The sequence below is a fragment of the Mustela nivalis genome (genome assembly GCF_964662115.1).
Source record: "Mustela nivalis genome assembly, contig: HAP1_SCAFFOLD_2132, whole genome shotgun sequence".
Taxonomy (NCBI): domain Eukaryota; kingdom Metazoa; phylum Chordata; class Mammalia; order Carnivora; family Mustelidae; genus Mustela; species Mustela nivalis.
Genome location: NW_028134532.1, coordinates 53088 through 72874, shown reverse-complemented (window position 1 = coordinate 72874; position 19787 = coordinate 53088). Strand labels below are relative to the sequence as shown.

The following is a 19787-nucleotide window of genomic DNA, read 5'->3' as shown; positions in this document are numbered from 1 at the left end:
AAAAATTAATCATAATTCAGAAGAAGACTGTGAGCATTTTAAATATTGAAATGTACTTCTTTCCATTGTTACATTCCTATTGTAAAATTTACCTGATTTGGATGTTTGTCTTTTCTCCATTTCTCCTCCTTTCTTAGAAACAGAACGTTTCTCCTTGACAGGAGGCTCCAGAGGTATTGAAACAATAGGATTAGTACATAATGTACATTCCATACAATCTGTAGTTTAAAAATCAAAATAAAAATATAAGTTTTACCTTCAAGAAAGAATATTTTCCCAGAGACTCTAAAATGCAAAAGGGACATATAGTTAATTATATGTACATATTAAAAACAACTAAATTTTCATGCAGTTCGTACTAAGATGAATCCTCATGCCTGGCTGTGGTTACATTAGGTTTTCATTTTCTGTTTCTAGAGATAGGAAGGTGGCTTAGGACAGTGACAAGACAGAAATATGAACCCATTATAAGTATTGAACAAAATAACCAAATATATGCTCAACAAAACGTGCAGTTAGGATTTCAAAAGTCAGATGATGTTTCAAAGGAGCATACCTAATAGAGAAGACTGCACGTATACCGATGTGAACATGCTGACTGATGGGGAGAAAAGCAACTTTTCATAAGAGGAATAAATGATGACCCTGAGAGGACAAACATGAAAGCCAATGGTAGAATGCTACATCACATCCTTCATGCAGTACAGCGGAATCCTTTTTATCATTATACTACAAGCATTAACCATGTTCTTCCATTTGTCATGTAATTTAAGCAGTCCACGTTTGTAATGTTAGCTCAAATGAAGGCATAATTGAGTTTTCATCAGAGAAAGCATTATGAATTGATTGGCTTGGGTATACACTTGTGGGATAAGGGTTACTAAAAGTACTCATTTTGTCCATATCCATGTGGACTACTGGTTTGCCTACATTTCTTGTATCCTCTAGTTTAGCCATCTTAAAGTTTCTGGGTTTTTTATTTATTTATTTACTTTATTTATTTGACACACAGAGAGAGAGAGCACAAGTAGGCAAACAGGCAGACAGAGAGGGAGGGGGAAGCAGGCTCCCTGTTGAGCAGAGAGCCCAATGCGGGGCTCGATCACAGGACCCCGAGACCATGACCCGAGCTGAAGGCAGAGCCTTTAACCCACTGAGCCACACAGGTGTCCCCATCTTAAAGTTTCCTGATCCACTCATGCAAGAAGGTATATAAAACACATCTTCGAAACAATGTACAATAAGCTTTCAATATGGAAATATGACTATCAAAATGGAAAAATGCTATTTAATTGCCACAGAATACTTAGGCACTGAAAATCTTTTGTATTTCAGAATCAGTGTCATACTTACTGATACTAGCAATTTTAGCATGTAGGGAACCAACCCTATAAGTACTTTTGTTTCCAAAAGTAGTTTGATTTGGTAGACAATGTCAGGGTTTTTTTCTTAATTTTTTATTTCTTTTCAGAGTAACAGTATTCATTGTTTTTGCACCACACCCAGTGCTCCATGCAATCCGTGCCCTCTATAATACCCACCACCTGGTTCCCCCAACCTCCCACCCTTACCCCTTCAAAACCCTCAGATTGTTTTTCAAATAGTTTGTTTTGCATCATCTCTCATGGTTCACCTCCCCTTCCAATTTCCCTCATCTCCCTTCTCCACTCCATCTCCCCTTGTCCTCCATGCTATTTGTTATGCTCCACAACTAAGTGAAACCATACGATAATTGAATCTCTCTGCTTGACTTATTTCACTCAGCAGAATCTCTTCCAGTCCCATCCATGTTGCTACAAAAGGTGGGTATTCATCCTTTCTGATGGAGGCATAATGCTCCATAGTGTATATGGACCACATCTTCTTTATCCATTCATCCATTGAAGGGCATCTTGGTTCTTTCAACAGTTTGGTGACCATGGCCATTGCTTCTATAAACACTGGGGTATAGATGGCCCTTCTTTTCACTACATCTGTATCTTTGGGGTAAATACCCAGTAGCACAATTGCAAGATCATAGGGAAGCTCTATTTTTAATTTCTTGAGGAATCTCTACAATGTTCTCCAAAGTGGCTGCACCAACTTGCATTCCCACCAACAGTGTAAGAGGGTTCCCCTTTCTCCACATCCTCTCCAACACATGTTGCTTCTAGTCTTGCTAATTTTGGCGATTCTAACTGGTGTAAGGTGGTATCTTGATATGGTTTTAATTTGAATCTCCCTGATGGCCTGTGATGATGAACATTTTTTCATGTGTCTGAAAACCATTTGTATATCTTCATTGGAGAAGGGTCTGGTAGTATTTTCTGCCCATTTTTTTTATATTACAGCATGGTACTGGCATAACAGACACATAGACCAGTGGAACAGAGTAGATAGCCCTGATATGGACCCTCAACTCTATGGTCAAATAATCTTCCACCAAACAGGTAAAAATATACATTGATAAAAAGACAGTCTCTTCAATAAACGTGCTGGGAAAACTGAACAGCTATATGTAGAATAATGAAACTTGACCATTCTCTTACACCGTACACAAAGGGAAACTCAAAATGCATAAAAGACCTCAACATGAGACAGGAATCCATCAGAATCCTAGAGGAGAACATAGGCAGTAACCTCTTCAATATCAGCCACAGCAATTTCTTTCAAGATATGTCTCCAAAGGCAAAGGAAACAAAAGTGAAAATGAACTTTTGGGACTTCATCAAGATCAAAAGCTTCTGCACAGCAAAGGAAACAGTCAACAAAACAGAGAGGCAGCCCTCAGAATGGAAGAAGATATTTGCAAATGACAGTACAGACAAAAGGTTGATATCCTGGATCTATAAAAACTCCTCAAACTCAACACACACAAACAATCATGTTTAAAAAATGGGCAGAAGATATGAACAGATAATGTCAGTTTTTACAGGGTTTTTCAATCAGCAATAATATCAATAAATTACCTATGTTAAAAAAATAAAAAGCTATAGCTTGCGTTTCTCATTTAAATAATGAATATCAATCTAACATATATCTTTGATGTCCAGTAGACCTGAGAAGGATGAATACGTGGCTATGATTTACCCCATGTCTAGCACTCCATCTGCTTTCAGTATTCTCTGTAGAGCTTCTGTGATTTAATCTGTTTAGTGCAAATACCCTCAAGCCATCTCAAGTGAATTCTCTGGAGTTTCCTCCTCAACTCCAAAATTTCCCAGCTAATGTGCCCTTCCTTTTTCCATCATTCCTGTCACTGTCCCTCTTCTCCAAAAGTAATTCTGGGGGCACCTGGGTGGCAGCAGATTTGCCATCCAACTGTTGATTTCGGCTCAAGTCATGATGGCACCGTCTTGGGATTGAGCCCCACATTGGGATCTAGTCTCAGAAGTGAACCTGTTTGAGGCATCTCTCTCCCTCTCCCTTTGCCCATCCCCCTAATCACTCACTGTCTCTCTCATTCTCTCTCCCTAAAATAAATAAAGAAATCCTTAAAACAGAATTATTTCTGGATCTATGGTCTTGATTGTTCTGCTTTTACACCCATTTTACTAGGGTTCATCTTCACCATTTCTTTCCTCTTTATTTAGCACTAGTATCTCACATCTATAATCTCTTTCTGCATCTCCTTGCTTCCCTCTAGCTAAAAACGTGCTCACAAATAAAAACAAAATAATACTTCTCCTTGATCCCATGGTGTCCTGAACTATCCACTGGCCCTTCCAGATATCTCTACAGAAACCCCTTGCTACAGAGCACATGACACAGGGACCAAAGACATTGGCATCACCTGAGAGGTCAGAAGCAGAATCCCACCTGCTGCTCACAATCTGCATTTTTAGTAAGGTCTCTGATTACTAAAGTTGGAGAAATTCTAGTCCATTCTGTGTCTGCTACCACGTTCCTTTACCTTAACTTCACCTTCTAGAAACAAGCCTTATGTGCATCACTATCAATTCTTCAAAAGTGGAAATGTCTTAAAAGCCATTAGCTATCTAATGGACTTTTTATCATGGCTAAAATTTCCTTGATTTCTCCTGAACTGACCCTCCTCCCTTCTTCCTTCCAATACTCTTTCTTTGCACTCAATGATACTATTTATGAAGTACCACAACTTTTATGCCATTAAGATACACACATAGCTCTGCATCATCAACCAGGGAAGTCCTGAATGTCTTCCCAACCATGAGGAAAGAAGTAAGAGCAGGAAAATTTTGGTATCCTACTCAAACAGGTTTTGGTACTGAAAGCTCACCTGATATTATTCTTGCAATTCATATAGTCTGCTCCTCATTTAAAAGAATTATTTTGGTGGGGTTATGGGCATTGGGGAGGGTATGTGCTATGGTCAATGCTGTGCAGTGTGTAAGCCTGGAGATTCACAGACCTGTACCCCTGCAGCTAAGAACACATTATATGTAAATAAAAAAATAAAAAATATTAAAAAGAAAATAAAAAATAAAGAATTGTTTTACTTTACCACCTTCCACTTTAAGAGCTGCTTATTGTCCTTCATTTACTCCCTGTATTCTTGACTTTCTTTTTTTTAATTTACATTTTATTTATTTTCATCATAACAGTATTCATTATTTTTGTACCACACCCAGTGCTCCATGCAATCCATGCCCTCTATAATACCCACCACCTGGTACCCCAACCTCCCACTCCCCGCCCCTTCAAAACCCTCAGATTGTTTTTCAGTGTCCATAGTCTCTCATGGTTCATATCCCCTTCCAATTTCCCCCAACTCCCTTCTCCTCTCTATCTCCCCATGTCCTCCATGCTATTTATTATGCTCCGCAATAAGTGAAACCATGAGATAATTGACTGACTCTGCTTGACTTCACTCAGCATAATCTTTTCCAGTCCCGTCCATGTTGCTACAAAAGTTGGGTATTCGTTCTTTCTGATGGAGGCAAAATACTCCATAGTGTATATGGACCACATCTTCCTTATCCATTCATCCGTTGAAGGGCATCTTGGTTCTTTCCACATCAGTCACTCGTTTTATCCTTTCCACTTATTTCCTGATGTTCCTTTGGTCTTAGAGTATATTGAAATGGAACCACTAATTAATCTCCTTTTTGGCACCCTCAATTTCATCTGTTACTGACACTGACACCTGATAAGACTTCAACTTATCTCCTTTTCAATCTTTCTCCTCTTTATCTCTAATTCAATAGGTGACTTTCTTTGGATATTTAAATATATCAGTGTTCCCATTTTACATCAGTATTTTATCAAATGACTTTTTAATAAAATACAATTATTACCTTCTACTTGTTCTTTTAATGTACTTGCCCCCTTCTGATCTGCGTTTCCAGGTAAATGAACAACGTATGTTTCTGGAAGACTCTCAGAATTAATCTGTTAAAATGAACAACAAAAATGAGTTGCATAAAGATTCCCTAATCCTTTTCTAAGAAAATATCTGAATTTCCTACATTAATACTAATCAGAATCACAAATAAGGAAAGCATATACACTTGAAAATAATTAATAGTAATCAGACTCACAAATAAGAAAAGCAAAACATTTGAAAAACTCATATATGCTTTCTAAATTAAATATAATGTTTAATCTTCATTTGGCCACTGGCTGTAAACTGAACATCAAATGCCAGAGTAAATATTTTCTTGGACAGAACACGGACTTATATGTACATTTCCACAGGAACTAACAAAACACCTAACTCTCCTTTGCATTCCCCACCAAAATAAAAGGATATTAAAAATATGTATTAAATAAATTCTTTAATAAGTATATTTGCTACAAATTTAAACTGTTCCTAACAGCAGAACTTTTTTCCATGTTAAAATAGGACACTTGACATAAGAAACCTTGGAGTAGACCATGTTGAGTATAAAGAGTACAGTGTGGTAACTGCTGCTTCATTTGGATAAACAAAGGCTTGGAAACTTTATTGACAGGATAATGGTTAAAGGCAATGGCAAAGTAGGAAGAAAAACTTTTCTTGAAATTATGTTTAAATAATAGCAAAAAGTTTTATATATAGGTATGAAACTCTCCAAAAAGTATAATAAGCTTTCATAAGGGAATAATAAGAACATTTATTTATTAATTACCTAAAAGGTACCAGGCACTTATTTTAGTATACCCATTTTCATTTATACAAACAACAATAATACCAATGGTTATGACAATGGGGTGGATCTTCCTGCTTCCTGGGCATTCCAAGACATTAGAGTGAAATGATGAACAGGTGTGATCCACAGTTCTGTCTGTCTAGAATGTCTAGAAGGTCTCCAAGACCTTCATACAACTGGTCCTTCTCATCCTTTACTTGGCAGTTCTTGCCACACTCAGAGAGATTGTTTCTGACCAACAAAATTCCATACGTGTTCTCATCCCCATTCTAACTGCAAACTCCCCCACTATTCCCTAACCTAACATTCCCATTTTCTTTATGTGAATCACTAACAGTGACTTACAGTGGGTTGTTGTTTCCTCATTTTTCTGCTTCAACCACTACAGCCTAACCCCTCAACTTGTACAGGCTGGTACATAGCTGGTATTCAATAATAAATGTATTTAAGGTCAAAACACTTAAAATAATCTCACTGAGGGGGAATCTATATGGATCAGTCAGTCAAGCAACTGACTGTTGATTTCAGTTCAGTTCATGATCTCAGGGTTGGGAGATTAAGCCCCATGTTGGGCTTCATGGTGAGCATGAAGCCTACTTGGGAATCTTTCTGTCCCTCTTTTTCTGCCCCTCCACATCCCCCTCACATGCTTGCTCTCTCTCTCTTTCTCTAAAAAACAATAATAACAAGCTCACTGAGAAGGTCTCAAGTACCAAGTCACTATACTAGGTATCGATCCTTGCACAATGCAAGGGTTAAAGGCATTGATAGCCATGCAGTCCAAACTCCACATATAACTTTGGATTCCCCAAAAACTTTACTAATCTCCTATTGAACTTCCTACTTCAAAAGCAGTTAGACTTAAAAACAGCAAAAGTATATATTAAAAACCAAAATATTGAAATAGAAGACCTTTTATCTCTAGAGTAGAGATCATTAGATCTCTAGATCTAATCTACTTCTTAATCCTCATTTGACCATTGACTCTGTAAACTGAGCACAGAAGGTCAAAGTAAATTATAACCTCATGAACTTACCAATAACGTAAAGTCAATTAACACATTTTGTATGTCCTATATATTATATACTGTATTCCTACAATATAAACTAAAGAAAAGGTTATTAAGAAAATCATAATGAAGAGAAGATACATTAACAGTACTGTACTGTATCAAAAAAAAGTCTGAGTGTAAGTGGACAAGCAATTCAAACCCATCTTGTTCAAGGGTCAACTGTATACCTATGCAATGTCACTGAAATTTAACATAGCCCAAATTAGAAATCCACCTGCCCATTCTAACTTTCCCCTTCTTTTCTTGACACTACTGCCATTTATTTTATTGTCCTTCAGAAATCTTCACATTTCAAAAAAGTGTCCTCGATATTTAGTAAATCACTAAATACTGCTGTGATCATTTTTGTCTGGTATTTCTATAGTGCCCTTAACAGTTTACAAAGTGTTTTCACATTTGTTCTTTACACATACCTGAGAGGTAGGTATTAGAACCATTTTTATGAATGAGGTCTGTGACATTCAAACAGGTTAAACAAGTTTTTCTGGGATCCCACAGCTACCAAGTGACAGAACCTGGGTGCCACTGTATCTTTTGACTTCAAACATGGTGATTGCAGCACTGTGTAGCACCTACCTGTGCTAAGAGATCAGGCCCTTTTTACCTCCTTCCATAGCCCATCACCTTAGAAAAGGTCATCATTACTTTACACTCGTGCTTCTACAAGTATGGTTGCCACAAAGATACTCAAGGCATACTATTTTAACTATCCAAAATAGTTTTTACCTATTGAAAACACCACTAGACCAGCGATGCCTGGGCATTTCTGGGATTTAGCCCCACATGACAGCAGGGAGCCTGCTTCTCCCTTGCCCTCTGTCCCTCCCCCAACTCATGATCCCTTTCTCTCTCTCTCTCAAATAAATAAATAAAATCTTCTAAAAAATAAATAAACAAAACACCACTAAACCAATAATACCACTAATACCATTATATTATTGTAATTTTTATTATAATCCCAATACTCTTTGTAAATTTACTTAACAATCCAAATAAAATAGTTTCAGGGCCCCTGATGGCTCAGTTGAGCTCTGTGCTCAGACTGGAGTCTGCTTCAGATTCTCCCTCTCCCTCCCACTCACTCACTCTCTCTCTCAAATACTTAAATAAACTAAATATTTTAAAAAATATACATATACATATGCATATCATACATATAGATAGACAGATAGATAGATGATAGATAGATGATAGATAGATAGATAGATAGATAGATAGATAGATAGATGATAGATAGGTAGATAGACTTTCAAGTCCCAGGAATTATCTTTTCAAGTTCCAAGTTGTAAAAAACTAAAAATCTGAACTCTTTCTAGATCTTATTAGGGGTTTTTCACATCCATATACACCACAGAATCATATATATGGCCATAAGCTGGCCTGGAGTAATTCTTTGGTTATTTAGATAACTTAATTTCAAAACAAAGCTAATTCCTTATCACGTCTAAGCCTCCGTTTTCTGCAATACTACTACACAGCATTCATTAGGTTAAGTTTGTAAAATAATAGAACTGTATTATGCTGTATTATTATATTTAGCACATAAATATTTTATCAATTACAGGTAAAAAGTATAAGGAAATAGTTTTTCTGGGCAAATGAAGAGATGAGAGAGTAAAGTCTAAGTATCCCTTTTACATTTTAACATCATTCCATGCTTTTATTTTAAAATAATAATAAAACAGTACCTCAGAATCCCAAGGTGGTTCTTCAGTTTGTTCTGTGAATGCTAATGCTGACAGCGTAACTATAAAATACAGTCACAGATACATTAATGAGAACATGTATTATGAATTTTAAATGTGTATACAAGCCTATCCCCCTTCATGATTACTTCAATAAAATAAAAGTAAAAGCAGTAAAGATTTTTGGAGGGTTGAAGTATTTTCAGGAAGAAAAAGCTGGTAGCAGTTGGGATACTTAAAAAGAAAGACAGCATTGGGAGGGAGACAAACCATAAGTGACTCTTAATCTCACAAAACAAACTGAGGGTTGCTGGGGGGAGGGGGTTTGGGAGAGGGGGTGGGATTATGGACATTGGGGAGGGTATGTGAAGTATGCTGTGAAGTATGTAAACCTGGTGATTCACAGACCTGTACCCCTGGGGATAAAAATATATGTTTATAAAAAATAAAAAATTAAAAATAAAAAGAAAGACGGCAAAAAGAATAAGAAAAATATCTTAAAGAAATGGGTAACATAACTGGATCTACATACTGTGATATTTTCTATACTAGCATTTAAGCCTAGAAAAAAATGTATGGATGTTCACTAACTTACCATGTCTATGATTTTTATCTGCCCTGTCAGCAGAAGTCAAACAGTCATTAATTGTTTGTGCTTGTGGAACACTTTCAGTGATACCATCGTCCTTTGTTCCAGTTGCTGGCCTCTCCTCTCCTTCCTATAAAAACAACAAAAACCAAAAACCCAACTTCAGAAAACATCACATCAATTCACGTGCTCACCCACTCACTCAGAAAGACAAAGGCTTCTGTCAAGTCATAGGCACTATCTTTGGAGAAACTGGAAATATAAATAAAAGAGACTGCCATATATACTAGTAGGGGTAGAGATGGACAAAAACAAGAACAGAAGAGTATCATTTACTAGTTCTACAGGTGAAGTGAATAAAGCACAGTGAAGGCACAAAGGGGAAAACAGTTGTATATGGGAAGCTCAGGAAATGCTGCAAAGGTAGGGCTGTATTTTGAGAGAGAGACAACACAAAGACGGTGCGAAGGGCATTCTAGAAAAGATAGAATGAGCAAAAGGATGATGTATGGAATAACACAGTAAGTGACGATAGCTACAGAAGGTGGCAAAACTGGAACACAATTTTTGGGTGTGGGATAGAGAGATAGAATTGGAAAATCAGGACTGAAACCAAAAAGGCAAGTGTCATGCAGGAATATGAACTTTCTCCTTCAGGTAATGGGTAGCCACTAAAGAAGCAGAGGAGTTACATCACCACAAATATATTCTAGAAAGGTCACTCTGACAGCAATGTAGAGATGAACATAAAGGAACCCAAAGGACACCTGGGTGGCTCAATGTGTTAAAGCCTCTGCCTTCGGCTCAGGTCATGATCCTGGGGTCCTGAGATCAAGCCCCAATCAGGCTCTCTGCTCATCGGGGAGCCTGCTTCCTCCTCTCTCTCTGTCTGCCTCTCTGCCTACTTGTTATCTGTCTGTCAAATAAATAAATAAAATAAAAGAAAGAAAGAAAGAAAAAGGAACCCAAGCCAGAAGAGGATTTCAAAATTATAGGTGAGAGAGGGAATTATAGTAAGATATGAAAAATGGGAAGCAGGTACAAAATAATGAATGCAGAGTGTGACTAAATGTGGTGATTTTATTTAAATATTTTTTGAAGGTTTTATATGTATTTGTCAGAGAGAGAGAGAGCACAAGCAAGAAGAGCGGCAGGCAGAGAAATCAGCAGACTCCTCGCTGAGCAAGGAGCCCAACGAGGGACTCAAGCCCAGAACCCTGGGATCATGTTCTGAGCTGAAGGCAGATGCTTAACCGACTGAGCCACTCAGGTGCCCCTTTTTCTAATTAAATTCAATTAATTAACATATAATGTATTATTTCAGAGGTAGAGATGTGATGATTTTTTTCTAAAAGATTTAATTTATTTATATTTAGAAGGAGATGGTGTGTATGCAGGTGGAGGGGCAGAGGGAGAGGAAGAGAGAGAATCCTCAAGTAGACTCCCTACTCAGTATGGGGCCCAATCAGGGCCTTCATACCAGGACCCTGACATCATGAACTGAGCAACACCAACAGTCAGATGCTTAACCAAGCAAGCCACCGAATACCCCTGGATGTAGTACTTTCAGGGAAGTTTGGAGTCCAGGATTTTTCCTACTTCAGTGTTTCAGTGGTGCTATCTACTAGGATGGGGAAAACAAATGACAGAGCAGATTACAAAAAGTCAGGGAAGAAGAAAGGGTCAGAAACAATGTCTTCAACCTGGGACATACCAAATTTGAAGCACCCAGGAGACTTTTTTTTTTAAAGATTTTATTTATTTATTTGTCAGAGACAGAGAGTACAAGTAGAGGGAGGGGCAGGCAGAGGGAGAAGCAGGCTACCCACTGAACAAGAAGCCCAATGCAGGACTCAATCCCAGCACCCTGGTATCATAACCTGAACCAAAGATAGATGCTTAACTGACTGAGCCACCCAGACATCCTGAAGCACCCAGAAGACTTATGAAGAAAGTTCTAGACAAATACATTTGGAGTAGGAAAAATGACATTACTCATAATGTTAAAAAGATAAATATTGGGTGCCTGGGTGGCTCTGTGGGTTGAGCCTCTGCCTTCAGCTCATGTCATAATCTCAGGGTCCTGGGATCGAGCTCCACATGGGGCTGTCTGCTCAGCAGGCAGCCTGCTTTCCCCCTCTCTCTCTGCCTGCCTCTCTGCCTCCTGCCTCTCTGTCAAATAAAAGCATAAAAATCTAAAAAAAAAAGATAAATAAATATACTAAATATAGATATACTAAAATATACTAATCTGATATGATTAAATAATGTAAACCTACACAGAACTCTTGAAATTTTCAGAATAAAAATAAAAGCAGGGAGGAAAAAACCCATGGGATTCAATATTTCAATTATATACTTCAACATTAGTTTCAAGGATGCAAAATATATTTTATTAGCGTAGGCAAGTTAATGGGCGCCTAGGTGGCTCAGTTGGTTAAGCATCTGACCCTTGATTTTGGCTCAGGTGACGATCTCAGGTTTATGAGACTGAGTCCCACATCACGCTCCTGCTCAGCAGGGAGTCTGCTTCCTTCCCTCTCTCTTCCTCTCCCTCTGTCCCTCCACCCCCAACTCTCTCTCTCCCTTGCTCTGAAATAAATAAATCTTTAGAAAAAAATATATAAGCAAGATTCATTTCTGTAATGAATACCATTTTTAAGATTAATGAAGATTTAATTGCAAAACACCAATTCAAGATTTTTATAAGAATACTCATTTTTAAAAATTAATCTTAAAAGATTTAAATTATATAAGAGAAATATGGGATTTTAGAATTCTGAGGCATTTTTAAGTACTACTATGATGTATGAGAAAAATATAAAACTCTATTTTAAAATTCACATGGTTTTCTTATTCCACTGTGAACAGCATATTTTACCAGTAGTTAAGGACCAGAGAAAGAATCTAGTATTAAAAAATAATCATGATCATCCAAGTTGAAGGTTTTTAAGTCTCCAAATACATGTGTCATTATCAAGCAAGACCCAATATTCACATGAGGAAAGAAGAAAGGGACAAAAAAATATATCAAATCACCAGTATTTCTGAGTTTCAGATATGAAAGAATTCACATGTTAAATTTAACAACTATGGGAACTCCTGGCTGGTTCACTGGGAAGAATGTGTGATTCTCTTTTTTTTTTCAATTTATTTATTTTCAGAAAAACAGTATCCATTATTTTTTCACCACACCCAGTGCTCCATGCAATCCGTGCCCTCTATAATACCCACTACCTGGTACCCCAACCTCCCAGACCCCCGCCACTTCAAACCCCTCAGATTGTTTTTCAGAGTCCATAGTCTCTCATGATTCACCTCCCCTTCCAATTTACCCCGACTCCCTTCTCCTCTCTAACACCCCTTGTCCTCCATGATATTTGTTATGCTCCACAAATGAGTGATAATTGACTCTCTCTGCTTGACTTATTTCACTCAGCATAATCTCTTCCAGTCCCGCCCATGTTGCTACAAAAGTTGGGTATTCATCCTTTCTGATGGAGGCATAATACTCCATAGTGTATATGGACCACATCTTCCTTATCCATTTGTCCATTGAAGGGCATCTTGGTTCTTTCCATAGTTTGGGGACCGTGGCCATTGCTGCTATAAACATTGGGATACAGATGGCCCTTCTTTTCACATCTGTATCTTTGGGGTAAATACCCAGGAGTGCAATTGCAGGGTTATAGGGAAGCTCTATTTTTAATTTCTTGAGGAATCTCCACACTGTTCTCCAAAGAGGCTGCACCAACTTGCATTCCCACCAACAGTGGAAGAGGGTTCCCCTTTCTCCACATCCTTTCCAACACCTGTTGTTTACTGTCTTGTTGATTTTGGCCATTCTAACTTGTGTAAGGTGGTATCTCAATGTGTTTTTGATTTGAATCTCTCTGATGGCTAATGACGATGAACACATGGAACTGGCACAAAAACAGACACATATCCAAGAAAAAACAATTTGCAATAAATAACTTGTCCACTAAAGATTTATTTAGGCATGAGTATTATAAAAGTCATGTTAGAAGAAAAGAGAGAAAGAAAAAGGAAAAGAAAAGTCATGATACGATAATTTAAAACTCACAGTAAGAATCCTTATCCTAGACCAAATGTCCTATTTCCTCCATCATGGGAAAGCTTTTTCCAATATAATTTTTTCTGTCATGATACATTTCCAGCCTATTTTTTCAACCTTCATTATTTAATGGAGTTAAAAAAAATTCAACTTGTCATATTTCTATAAAATGGTTTGTTCTGACCAACTTTCCACTTCAAACATAAAATGATGATAGGCAGGCCACTGTTAAATTTTAAGAGTAATAATACACAAAACTAAATTCAGAGCAGGAAAATTAATTTCACAAGAGAGTACATTACCTTTGGATTCAAACTTAAGTCTTCAACACCTGATGCAGGCCATGAAGCATCATCATCACCAGGTTTAATGGAAATACTTTAGAGCAAAAATACACAACAAAAACAAGTTCGTGAAAAAGAAAAACTGAGTTAAAAGTCAGCTATCTACATATTGAATGAAGTTTCTTGATGTAATTGAACTTTGACCTCTGTTTTTGTTATTTTTTATTTTAATTCCAGTATCATTAACACACAGTGCTGTATTATTTCATGTAGACAATATAATGATTTGGTAATTCCATCACCCAGTGCTCATCACGACAAGTGCATTCCTTAAACCTTAGCTCCTATTTCACCCATTCCCCCACCCATCTCCCGTCTGGTAACCATCAACTTGTTCTCTATATTTAAGAGTCAGTTTCTTGGTTGTCTGTCTCTCATTTTTTATTTTTTTCTTTGCTCATTTCTATTGTTTCTTAAATTCTACATGAGTGAAATCTTATAGTATTTGTCTTTCTCTGACAACTCTGCTTAGCACAATATTCTCTAGTTCCCTCCATTTCACTGCAAATGGCAAATTTTGATTCTTTTCTATGGCTGAATATTCCATTGTATATATATATATATATATGTCACTTCTTCTTTACCATTCATCTATCAATGGACACTTGGGTTGACTATTGTTAACTAATGCTGTAGTAACCACAGGGGTACATGTATCCCTTTGATTTAGTGTTTTCGTATTTTGGGGAGTAAATATCCAATAGTGTGATTACTGCATTGTAGGGTAGTTCAATTTTTAACTTTTGGAGGAAACTCCATACTGTTTCCACAGTGGCTGCTTTAGTTTGCATTCCCACCAATAATCAAAGAGGATTCCTTTTTCTCCATATACTTGCTGACATTGTTACTTGGTTTGTTTTTTTTTTTTTAACCATTCTAACAGGTATGCAGTGGTTATTCATTGTAGTGTTGATTTCCATTTGCCTGATGATGAGTGATGCTGAGTATCTTCTTAGGTGTCTGTAGGTCATCTGTATGTTTTCTTTGGAAAAATATCTGTTCGTGTCTTCTGATAATTTTTTTTTACATTTACTTTTTTAATAATTTTTAATATATTTTTTAAATTTATTTTTAATTTGTTTTCAGCATAACAATATTTATTATTTTTGCACCACACCCAGTGCTCCATGCAATCCATGCCCTCTCTAATACCCACCACCTGGTACCCCAACCTCCAACCCACTCCCGCCACTTCAAACCATTCAGATTGTTTTTCAGAGTCCATAGTCTCTCATGGTTCACCTCCCCTTCAATTTACCCCAACTCCCTTCTCCTCTCTAACTCCCCATGTCCTCCATGCTATTTATTATGCTTCACAAATAAGTAAAACCATATGATAATTGATTCTCTCTGCTTGACTGATTTCGCTCAGCATAATCTCTCCCAGTCCCGTCCATGTTGTTACAAAAGTTGGGTATTCATCCTTTCTGATGGAGGCATAATACTCCATAGTGTATATAGACCACATCTTCCTTATCCATTCGTCCATTGAAGGCATTTGGTTCTTTCCACAGTTTGGTGACTGTGGCCATTGTTGCTATAAACATTGGGGTACAGATGGCCCTGCTTTTCACTACATCTGTATCTTTGGGGTAAATACCCAGTTTTTTATTTATTTTCAGCATAACAGTATTCATTATTTGTACACCACACCCAGTGCTCAATTCTGATAATTTTTAAATTGGGTTTAAAAATTTAAAAATTGGGTGTTTTGGGTGCTGAGTTCTATCAATTCTTTATATTTGTATACTAACCCTTTACTGGCTATATCATTTGCAAATGTCTGCTCCTATTCCATAGGTTGCCTTTTTGTTGTGTGAATTGATTCCGTCACTGTGCAAAAGCTTTTGATTTTGATGTAGTCCCAACGTGATCCTGAGGCAAGAGCAGTAAAAGCAAAAGTAAACAGAAACAGACCCAGAAATACAGAGAATTCTGTATCACCAGAAGGGAAGGGGGTGGGAGGATGGACAAAATGGGTAAAGGGGAATGTGAGGTTCAGGATTCCAGTTATAGTAAGTCACAGGGATACAGGTACAGCATAGGGAATACAGTCAATGGTATTGTAATAGCATCATGCAGTAAGAGATAGCTATGCTTGTGGTAGGCATGGTGTAACATTCAGAGTTCTTAAATTGTCTGAAACACAACATCACATTAAGTGTCAACTATGCTTCAATTTAAATAAATAAACAAACAAATGTACACATGTTAAAGAACAAATTTATGTTATTAGTGGGAATACTGTTCCCAGAGAGGTTAAAAACTATAAGGTCCAACTTTTTCCCTACACAGGTCCTGCCTTATTTAGGTCTACCTGAACCTTCATAAGCACTGAGATACCCAAGAAGAGAGACTGCTATAAAAATAGAGTCCTGGTAGCTGTGCCTCTATTTCCCTATACACCGCCCAATATTTTCTTCCTGTGAGCTCTTAGATCACTCTTTTGCAGAGCTCAGTCGTACCCTCCAACCTTTTAAAACTTTAGCCTATGAAAGCAGATTCCCAAAACAAGCACACCTTCAAATGGCCAAGAGTAGGAGCCATGTCCTGTTCCTGGAGGACAAGCTAAACTGAAAGTCATCCATGTAATCATCTCAATGTAGACATGTTACCAACTACCCAAATGAAGCTCTGTTACTGATCTGACAGCCAGTCCTAGCCCACCAAACCCTACATGTACATGGGAAAGACATCAAAGAATTAGAAAAAGAGGTGGAGTGAGGAGACCCCTACCTTGGGCCATATATCTGTGTGGTTCAGAATCTCCATTCCCCCTTAGATACTCAAGAGGATCTTAGCCAAGATTGGGCTGGAAGTAGATGATATCACATTCCTATATGCTGTAAAAAGCCTTCCTCATGGCTCAAATGATTTTAAAACCTCTCAACAGCGGGGAGTGGGAACTCGGGGTATAAGGTGTTGGGTATTATAGAGGGCACGGATTGCATGGAGCACTGGGTGTGGTACAAAAATAATGAATACTGTTATGCTGAAAAGAAATAATAAATAAATTAAAAATAAATAAATAAATAAGAGAACCAAAAAAAAAAAAAACAAATAAAGAAAGAAAGAAAACCTGAAGTATGCTAGTTCATTCAATTAAACAAATCATCAAAAAAATTGCTCGTGATTCTCTTGAACCCTCTATTTTAATATGCTTTTCTAAACAACTCCCAATATCCTGTGTCCTTCGTTCCTTCCCATGTGTGTGTGTCCTTCATTTCTGTAATCCATCTTTATCTAACTTATCATATGCCCAAATATTCTGACATCTTTTCTAAAACTCTTATTCCTATCCAACCCAGTGTTGTTATTCTTGAAAGTTGGCCTCTCCTGCCAATTCCTTCCTTACGCACCTTCACTGTGTTCACTAGACCAACTCCCCCATCTTTCTATTATTAAAACATTCACCTATTAAGATGAGAAAAAAAGGGGAAACCTGAATGTAAATCTCATTTCTGTCACTTATATCCAAATAAGTTACTTTAATCTCTTTTGCATTTCAAATTGTCGATTTAAATAATCACTTGGTGAGGATGTTAAACACAGGTTATAGTACCAGAGAGTATTTTGATTAGTTCATCTCTAAGATGTCCTAAAATCCTGAAATTCTATGTGCTTTTGATTTTGTCTACAGAAAAACAGAGAATACTTACCTGGCAGAAAGGGAAAAAATGGAATAAAAGAAATGCCAAGAAAAGCAGAGAAGAAAGAAAAAAGAAAAAAAAAAAACAAGAAAAGATTATAGAAAAGTCAACAGAGAAAAGGAAAAAAATCTACAAAAAAAGAAAGAGCTTCAAGATCAAGGGAACTAGCCTAAAGGAAAAACTAGAGTGGGAAGTCAGTAAACAGAGAATAATTTAGAAATATCTTCTAAAGAGATGATAAAATTAATTAACATATCAAGGCCTACACCTAAATTACATATACATCACTTCTGGAAAATCATTCATCTCAAGGAGAGCAGACATCTCTATGTCTAAGAACTTGCCTGATTAGGTCTTGTTTATATAAAAGCTATGTACTATGGCCATAGGTAATGAGAGCCACTCTAAAATCTTTGACAGTAAAAATAAGAGACTAGTTGCCACTGCACTAATTACCCCTAGTTATCATTAGTTGTCAAATATATTAGGACAAATGCTTGGACTAACCTGGTCTCTTAGGAAAACACTAAATAAGCAAACACATAACTACATTTGACTCTCTGAATTGATCTGACTAGGATTTGTACCTTAACCCCAGTGCTGCTGAGGGACAAAAGAATCGGTGTGGGAGTCACACAGGCTGACAGTCAATTCATGGGTCTACTACTCGTTTGTGGTTTTTTTTTTTTTTTTTACATTAAAGGATTCCTTTATAGTATGATACCCTCCTTAAACAGAAACACAATTCAAACATAAACACACTTGTAAAACTCTTTTTCTCTTAATCAAACCTTCGCTGACTACCACATTCAGCCACTAGCGGCATTTGGATGCAAAGGTTTCACTTGTGCTAATCTGGACAAGCCAAGGCAGAGACTCTGATTTGGAGACTTAACAGACACCCCTTCCAGTGGGCTCCTGCTGCTGTTGCTGCTGCTGCTGCTTCCAGACAGCGCTGGTGGCATCTACTTATGTTTTCTGCTTCCAGCTTCAGCTGGAAGGTTTGCATATTTGTAGTGGTTTCCAAATGGCCGCTTCACTGATAAAGCCGTTTTTGGTAAAGGCTGAGATTCTGATTTCAGGGCAGCTGGAGCACAGTCTCTTGAAGTCACTTCCAAAGTATCACGTTTGGATTTAGGTTTCTTCTCCTTTTTTTCAACTGGGGATTTTACCTTCACTTCTTTCTTTTTAATTTCTTCCACTTTATTTTCTCCCAGAGTGAAGTTAGCATCATCATCTTCACTCTCCCTAAAATCAGACTAATCCTCAGACTCTCCACCAGCGGTTCAGAGTCATCAGCACTACCGCCATCACTGCCTTCCAAAAGAATCTTCCTCTGTTGTACCACAGCTTTTGATGCTGCTTTTCTTTTCCCTTGAGCACTGCACACATCATCTTCCTTGGTAAGCTTATCCAAATCTAAATCATCACTGGCTACACTGCAATCGGAGAGATGGGGAGCCTTAGTCATTGTCCCAATTTCGCTGCTGCCACATTTTTTTGGTGCTTGTATCTTGAGCCTCTCCCACATCAATGGTGACCACTGGAAGTTCCTTCACTGATAAAGCTAGTGCCACTTCTAAGTCTGGCTGGCAGAGCTCATCACCTAAAGACATCCTTTTTTAGGGGTTTTCTCTTGTAGTGGGATATCTTCTTTCTGGAGATTCTTCAGTTTAGGTTTCCTTGTTTCTCATATTAACTCTTTTGGCATTGTTCTGGGCTTCTTATTCAAAGGTGTGGTTGCGGAAACAAAGTCATCATCGCTGCCAGAAATTTCAAACTGTGAGTAACTGACTAGTTTCTTATGCCTCACCGGGGGCACCATGGCCCCCTCCAAGACTGAAAATTCACAGTGTTCAAGCTCTTGTTAGCAGCAGTGGCCGTTTCTGGGTCTGCTACTCTTTAACTATAGAATCATAGGTCAATTAATCAGTGTTCCTGAACCACAGATGACTAATTAATAAAAAAAAAATGGGCTGTAACAGCACATCTACTTCGTGATGCTATTGTAATGACTATATAAGTAATAAATGTCAAGCACATAATATAGTGCCTAGCACACAGTAGAACTCTCAACAAATGCTTTTCTCTGCATTCCCTTGTTAACACAGAATTTGTTAAAAAAAAAAATCCACAAAAATCCTACCTGGTTATAAAGTCTTCTTCAGAAGACTTATTCTCTGTAAAGAAAAAAGCAAAATACATTTTAAATCAACAACAGAGAAATACAGAATATTCAAAGTCTAAGACTGATGTTGTGTTAAAAAGTATTCTTCGGGACC

At 37.4% G+C, this 19787-nt stretch overlaps 1 pseudogene across 1 annotated transcript; it reads right to left on the bottom strand.

Annotated features, from left to right (window-relative positions):
- Window positions 1-18314: 18314 nt before the first annotated feature.
- Window positions 18315-19330, bottom strand: LOC309858284 (RAD51-associated protein 1 pseudogene; annotated as a pseudogene). The gene has a single exon. The product of its transcript is annotated as an RAD51-associated protein 1 pseudogene (transcript).
- Window positions 19331-19787: the final 457 nt, after the last annotated feature.